The following is a 7,441-nucleotide window of genomic DNA, read 5'->3' on the forward strand; positions in this document are numbered from 1 at the left end:
CTGAATCCTTTTTTACAAATTGTACCTCGTCAAATTATCGATAATGTAAACATGAGTTGTTCAAATGTTTTGGCCCTAACAACATATTTTGATGCAACCATTTTTCTTCATGTGAATAGTATTGTTTACAACTTGTTGTTTCTGCGTATAAATTTGATGTAGCCCCAGCATCATGCTTCAAAAAAACAAAAACACTGTCCCACATCACATGCTTTCACGCACCTAATAACACATACCACCTCAAAATGGAAAGTCAACACATATTATTGATCGTCGTTGAATTTTCTAGGTATTCGTAATTAATTTTCAAATTCATTTTCTCAGTATTCGTAATTCATTTTCAAACGCATTTTCTAAGGATCCGTAATTCATTTGAAAGAGAAGCATCAGCCGTTAGATTTTTATAAAAAACGAGGCGTCACCTCAAGTTTCTGTCAAAAGTACTTCCTCTTCCATTTTTTTGTACTAGACCGGGAACGATGTTGCTTTGGTGCTTTTAACTTTCTTCCACATTAAGAATTTCAAAGTGCACTTAAGAGTTCCTCATTATCCACTGGGTAATACAACAAAAGGTACATCCTCATCCATCTTTTACTTTCTGGGTTTCAATTACAAATTCTAATTGGCTCTGCAAAATTGGAATTTAGCGTTTGTTTGTTTCTTCTCATTGAGAAATTGGATTTTTGGGTTTTTGTTTCTTCTCAATTGATTAATTCATTGCCAAATGGTAGATAGGGTTTATCTGAACAACTAATTTTTTTTGATTTTTTCAGTGTCGGTTAAAAAAATGGAAGAAACAATAAATGAATCTCCATACTCTAATGGGAAAGATAGGATCAGTAGCTTACCTGATGAAATAATTCACTGCATCATGTCTTTTAATGATACCAAAAATGTAGTCCAAAGTTGTGTTTTGTCCAAAACATGGATTCATATTTGGAAATCTATCCCATGTCTAAGCATCAAGAGAAGTTCATTTTCTCCAGGCAAAGAACATGATCAAAGGTTCATACGTTTTGTCGACATGGTATTCATTCTTCGAATGAATCTGATATTAAGTGCTTTGCTATAGATTGGTATAGATATGAAGAAGATGAAGATATTGTGATGAAAAATGTTTATAGATGGATTGTTCAAGCTGTTAAGCGCAATGTTGAAGAAATGAGGCTAGAAATCCGTCAAGGTCATCCAGAAGCTCTTGAAATTTCTCATCAACTTGTTAATTGCAAGTCACTGGTGAATTTGGAAGTGCGAGTGAATCTTGGTGTCAGATGTACATATGTTATTTTACCAAATTCAATGGACTTACCTCGGCTCAAAGTTTTGTGGATTCATGGAGCTTCGATCCCCAATGAAGAACTATCTAAAAGGCTCTTTTCAAGTTGCCCAGTTCTTGAAAAGTTATCCCTATGTCATTGTGACATACCAAAATTGACTGTTAATTCTCTCAGCCTCAAGAAATTCTTGTGCAAGCGATTACTTGGTAGTACAGATAATGTTATCAAGGTGACTACTCCAAATCTAAAAGCTTTCAGTGCACGTCTTGCGTGACTCAATTATATTCTCTCGAAAATTGTTCTCTTCTATCCGAGGTATCTTTTGATTTGGGGCTCAAAGAAAGAGTTTTAGGTGAGAATGCAGAAGCATATTGTAATTTTCTCTCACAGGAAGAAATGGTATATGCTACACATACGACGAATTTTCTAAGATAGGCTTGTATGGTGAAAACTCTGTGGTTATCATATGGATTCCTCGAGGTATGGCTTATATGATGAAGGTTTTTTTTTTGTTATTAGCGCTCGATTATGTCTAAGGAAAGTAAATCCTAGGCGCTAGGCGAAGGGCTTGGCGCCTGGCCTAGCGCCTAACACAACAGAGCTATCGACTAGTATTAGTATCTATTAGCTCTTACATTATTTTAAACAATTTCTTTGTTTCTTAAGGTTCTGTCAAGAGCGCCCGACTTATTAGACTCTCACCAACAACCTTGCTTGTTTAATGTGCGATCTTTGTATCTAAAAATGCGGTCTACAAGAGGTTGAATGCGGGCTATAGCGTACTTGATCAAGATTTCTCCTTGGGTACAGAGTATACTTCTTTAGTCCAAGCAGGTAACAGTTAACCAAGCTTTACGTTTATTGATCTGGCCTGTGATGTAGTTCGGAAAATTCTAATACAGCGTCAATGTTTATCATGTATCTCATGGTGAATTTTATTTTTTAAGAACATTTTGGAACCTTTGAGTATGCAGGATTTCGTATTTTGTACAATTATTATTTGTCATCAAGTGACCTATTAGCTATTGTGATTGTTTTGATGTAGTTAAATTTGACCTATTAGCTATTGTGATTGTTTTGATGTAGTTAAATTTAGTGGACGTCGGGGAAGATTCGGAAGAAGGGTTGTCATCCGAGGGGATGTTGTCTCGCCTCACTTATGTTTGTTTCTGCGAAGTAGAAGGATGTGATGCTGAGCTCAACTTTTGAGTTTTTTTTGTTAAAACATGGTCAGGTTTTGACTAAAGTTGCTCTGTCCTTCTGTACTGGTACTTGCTCGCCCGATAGAGAAAGGGAACTATTTCTAGAGAAGGTTAGAGCACTTCCAACAACATCTTCAAGTGTGAAAATAGTATGTTGTCCTAACCGTCACTGTACATGATGATGTACTTGAATAATGAAAAGATAAGAATTCCATAGCTAGATCTAGTATTTTGAGCTTTCTTCCTTTTTGTTTTTTTTTCTTATGTGATATGTGCTTCTATGAAACAGTATGATTGAAATGTCTATTAAGGATAATAGACATTTCAATGCTTTCTAATTAAGACTGTACTCGTGTGCTGCTTAAGTGAACTTTTGTCTGGAAAATAATCTTATTCTTTAGTAGTGTCCTTACTTTTATTTTGGTGTTTTTGTTAGTTTTTTTATGATTTGCACACCTTGACAAGGGGTAACCAAGGGGTTGCTCAGTGGATTCTCTTCCTAGAACCATACCGCACTCACAAGTGTGGGCCTCATCTCACGTGAATTAACAGGTGTCAGTCTTTGGGTCCCGCTGTGTTAGAACTTTTCTCAGTGTTTTGTTTTCTCGGTTTTTATTTGTATGTTAAATATGATCCGGAAGATAATAACATTATCCCCCAGAAATGAGTTTCCTGTCATGTGTGTTGTTTTTCTGTTCTCGTACAAGGTGTATACCCATTGCTGGTGTCCATAATCCCTCTCACCTGCTGCTCCATCAAACAGCTAATATTGTAGTGCACAAATTTCGAACAAAGCTATTCTATGATTCCTATCAGTCCCGTGACCAACTTTTTCAAATTAAAGATGCTTTCCCCTGTATGCTTCTTCAAACCCTTATATGGTGTCTTTTCTCTGGAAACACCTATTACCTTTCATTTTTATCTTCATGGCCTCCTATAAATGTTGAATCTTTTTGGTTTGTTGTTGATGTGGATACCCCATGAACAAGTGAAACCCCAGATTAGTTTGTTGTTTGTTGTATTGGAAAAATTTCTGATTTTCCTGAGGAGGTTTTGGAGTTGGTATTTCATTTCTTTACATCACACAAAGACATGAATGTTGTTTCTCTTGTTTGTAAGTCATGGTTTAGAGTAGAGAGATGGAGTAGGAAAGAGTTCTTATAGGAAATTGTTACTCCATTACTCTTGAAAGATTGATTACTGGGTTTCCTAGAGTTAAAGCTCTTACGTTGAAAGGGAAACCTCATTTTTCTGATTTTAATTTGGTTCGTCATGATTGGGGAGGTTTTGTAAGTCCTTGGATTGAAGCTATGGCTAAGAGTTATCTAGGGCTTGAGGAGATACGGTTGAAGAGAATGGTTGTCTTTGATCACATCCTTGAGTTGTTATCTCATTCGTTTCCCAATTTCAAGTCGATTGTACTTGTTTCTTGTGAAGGGTTTACTGCGGATGGCCTCGCTGCTATAGCTGCTAACTGCAGGTGAAATATCTTTTTGGTTCTTGTCAAATTTTGATTGAATGCTCATGTCCAAAGTAATACGCGGGCGTGTCTTCATGATTGTTGTCTCTTAGGGAAATTGCATTAAAAGTACAAATTCATATGCACCATCAGTTCGAGCCTATGGTTGTTGTCGTTTCAATTGAATTTTGAGATTCGGGAATAAGTATACCAAATCCATCATTTGACGACCATAGGGATAGATGCATAGTTGTCAAATTTTGGTTAAATTTTACATTCTTTAAAGGTTCTCCTTACTTTGGTATGATCATGAAGGTGGTTCTTAAAATTTTACATTTTCTGTTTTCAACTTGACCCAACCATATGCTGAAAACAGAAAATGCACCCGTTCTGTCGTAGATATGGCAGTTGCACTATGTACCTAATTTTCAAAGACACCCAGAAGGCGGAAAGTTATAATTCTGTTCTAATACCATGTTTTTTTTTATGTAGGAATCTTAGGGAGCTGGACTTGCAAGAATCTGACGTTGAGGATCAAAGGCGCCAGTTGTTGAGCTGTTTTCCACACACATGCACTTCTCTTGTCTCTTTAAATTTTGCACGAAAAAGGAGAAGTTGATTTGGGTGCTCTTGAGAGTCTTGTGGCAATATGCCCAAACTTAAGAAGTCTAAAGCGAAACCGCTCAGTGCCCCTTGAGATTCTCCAGATAATCCTCACTCTTACACCTCATCTTGTTGACTTGGGGACTGGTTCATACCTCGCAAACTCGAGCGCGAGACCTATGAGAAATTATCCGAGGTAATCCTCGAATGTAAATATGTTAGGAGTTTGTCAGGGTTTTTCGAGGTTTCAACTGCCTTGTTACCTTATATGAATTCTATTTGCTCAAACCTGACTTCCTTGAATTTGAGCAATTCACTGGGAATCGAAGTTATGGAGCTCACCGCAATAGTTCTTCGCTGCAACAAACTTCGACGATTATGGGTTTGATCTCTTAACACACTTTTGCTAATGTTGTACTTGATTTAACCTCATTATATTGATGATTAAAGTTTTCATTTCATACGCAGATATCAAATTGTATTTGAGATGAGGGGTTACAAGTTGTAGCTATTAAATGTAAAGAGCTGCAGGAGTTGAGGGTGTTTCCATCCTTTCTTTACGGCAGAGAGAATGCATGTTCAACGGAACTTGGAATGGTTGCTTTATCCATGGGTTGCCCAATGCTTAATTCATTGTTATACGTATGTCAGCAGATGACAAATGCTTCCCTCGTAGCTGTGCCTGAGAACTGCCCCAATATTGTTCGCTTTAGATTATGCATTCTTGAGCCTAAAAAACCTGACCATGTCACCTTGGAGCCACTAGATGAAGGCTTTGGAGAAATTGTCCAGTCTTTCAAGGGGCTCACACTATTTTCACTTTCTGGACTTTTGACCGACATGGCTTTTATGTACATCGGTAAATACGGGGAACAGTTAGATATGCTTTCTGTTGCTTTTGTTGGGGAAAGTGATATGGGCATGCTTTATGTGTTGAATGGCTGCAAGAAACTTAAGAAGTTGGAAATCAGGGATAGCCCTTTTGGTAATACAACGCTTCTCACAAACATGGGAAAATATGAAGCAATGTGATACCTTTGGATGTCATCTTGCCATGTTACTCTGGGAGGCTGCAAAACTCTTGCAAATAAGATGCATGCGCTTAATGTGGAGATCATGGATGAAAGGCAGGAGAAACTTGATGATATGCAGAAGGTAGATAAGTTATATGTATACCGATCCCTAGATGGACCTCGAAGGGATGCTCCAAATTTTTTTTGGACCTTGTGAGATGAACTACAGTACATCTGCTCTTAGATAATCTTCCTTAGCAGTCATGCTGGAATACATACAGATTTCTATTGAGGATTCTTTCTTTTTCTTTTTTTGACATGCTGCAGTCAAAAATTCTATTGTGGATTTTTTTTCCTTTTTTTTCTTTTTTTGTCGTGCTGGATAGGTATGGGACTGTGTTTATTTTAGGCTTAGAATGCAGACATGTAGCAGATTTTAGTTTTTGTATGCTGCTGTGGAATTTGATTGCTTTTAGAATTGTTGGGAATGTTTGGTGCGGGGGTATTTGTTGGATTTGTTGTGTATTGTAAATCGAAAGAAAATTCTGGTGTAAAAAAAGCAATGATTTACCTGAGTCTTTTGTTCTTTACTAGAATTAGAACTAGCCTGTCTCCAACTTTTTCACAAAATCTCACAACTTTGCATCCTTTTTTACTTTCTAGGTAAAAGAAATGTTCATTTAAATTTAACACTCTCAATTTGTTTGAACTTGCGTGTATAACAGCTGCGGATAACAGCTGCACACTAAAAGATTGTAAACAAGAGTGTTCAGATGTTTTGTTCCCAACAACATATTTTGATGTAGCCATTTTTCTCACATGAACAATCCTGTTTACAAGGCCAGTCTCCGCGTGTGCCATTCACATGCGTGACAGATGCTTCCACCTCAATCCATACCACCCCACACCTTAATACAAAAAAATTTTAAAAGCAAAATAAATTATGAAAGAAAATAAAGTTTTTTCTAAAATATAAAAAAGATTTTTAATTTTTAAGAGCAAAAGAAATTATGAAAGAAAAAGACTGTGCAGGTAATATCCGTAACTAGAAACCAGGGAATATCTACAACTATAAGGCTATTATGGTCTTCCCAAATTACTGTGAATAGTAACTGCACAGTAAGAATAATTGTAAACAAGAGTTGTTCAGATGTTTTGGCCCCAAACATATTTCGATGTAGCCATTTTTCTTCACCTGGACAACCTTGTTTACAAAGACAGTTTCCGCGTGTGATTACGTAACTATCACAAGTTGACTGTTGACACACACTATATTTATGACAGACACGTTCTATTTATCATCTGTTAAAAACAAATTCAAAGAATAAAATGTAAGAAAGTACGATTATATATATACATACATACATATATAAAAGTACAAAGTTGGAGAGGTCACAGGACCACTGAATCCTTTTTACAAATCGTGCCTCGTCAAATTATTCGTTATCCTAGTGTGTCCAAGGCATTTCGATAATTTACACAATGCCTGTTCACATGTTTTGCCATCGGCATATTTCAATATAGGGATTATTCTTCATGTGAACAAAGAAACATATTTCTTAAATGTTCAATTTTAATACTCTGAAGAGTATGAAGCAATTGAGTGGAAATCAGATAGATCGTATTAAGTGGTTGATTTAAAGGTTTAACTTCCTCAGAATCCAATCTATAAGTTGATATCTCTCTCCATTTTGTAGATCAAGAGCTTCCAATTGTTGTAGATCCGGCCTTTGTTTTTCCAACTATTGTAGATCCGGCCTTTGTTCTTTCCTGTTCCAGAATCTTTCTGGGAAGCAGAACCAAACATTCGTTACTAGGGAAGTCAGAACCCTCCCGGAGCTTGATAGTTCATAGTTTGTACGCCGTTATACCACATTTGAAGTTCAT

At 36.6% G+C, this 7,441-nt stretch overlaps 1 pseudogene; it reads left to right on the plus strand.

Moving 5' to 3' along the window:
• Positions 1-924: 924 nt before the first annotated feature.
• On the plus strand, positions 925-5,827 carry LOC113316398 (annotated as a pseudogene).
• The last annotated feature ends 1,614 nt before the right edge of the window (positions 5,828-7,441 follow it).

Source organism: Papaver somniferum, chromosome 10 (genome assembly GCF_003573695.1).
Source record: "Papaver somniferum cultivar HN1 chromosome 10, ASM357369v1, whole genome shotgun sequence".
NCBI lineage: Eukaryota > Viridiplantae > Streptophyta > Magnoliopsida > Ranunculales > Papaveraceae > Papaver > Papaver somniferum.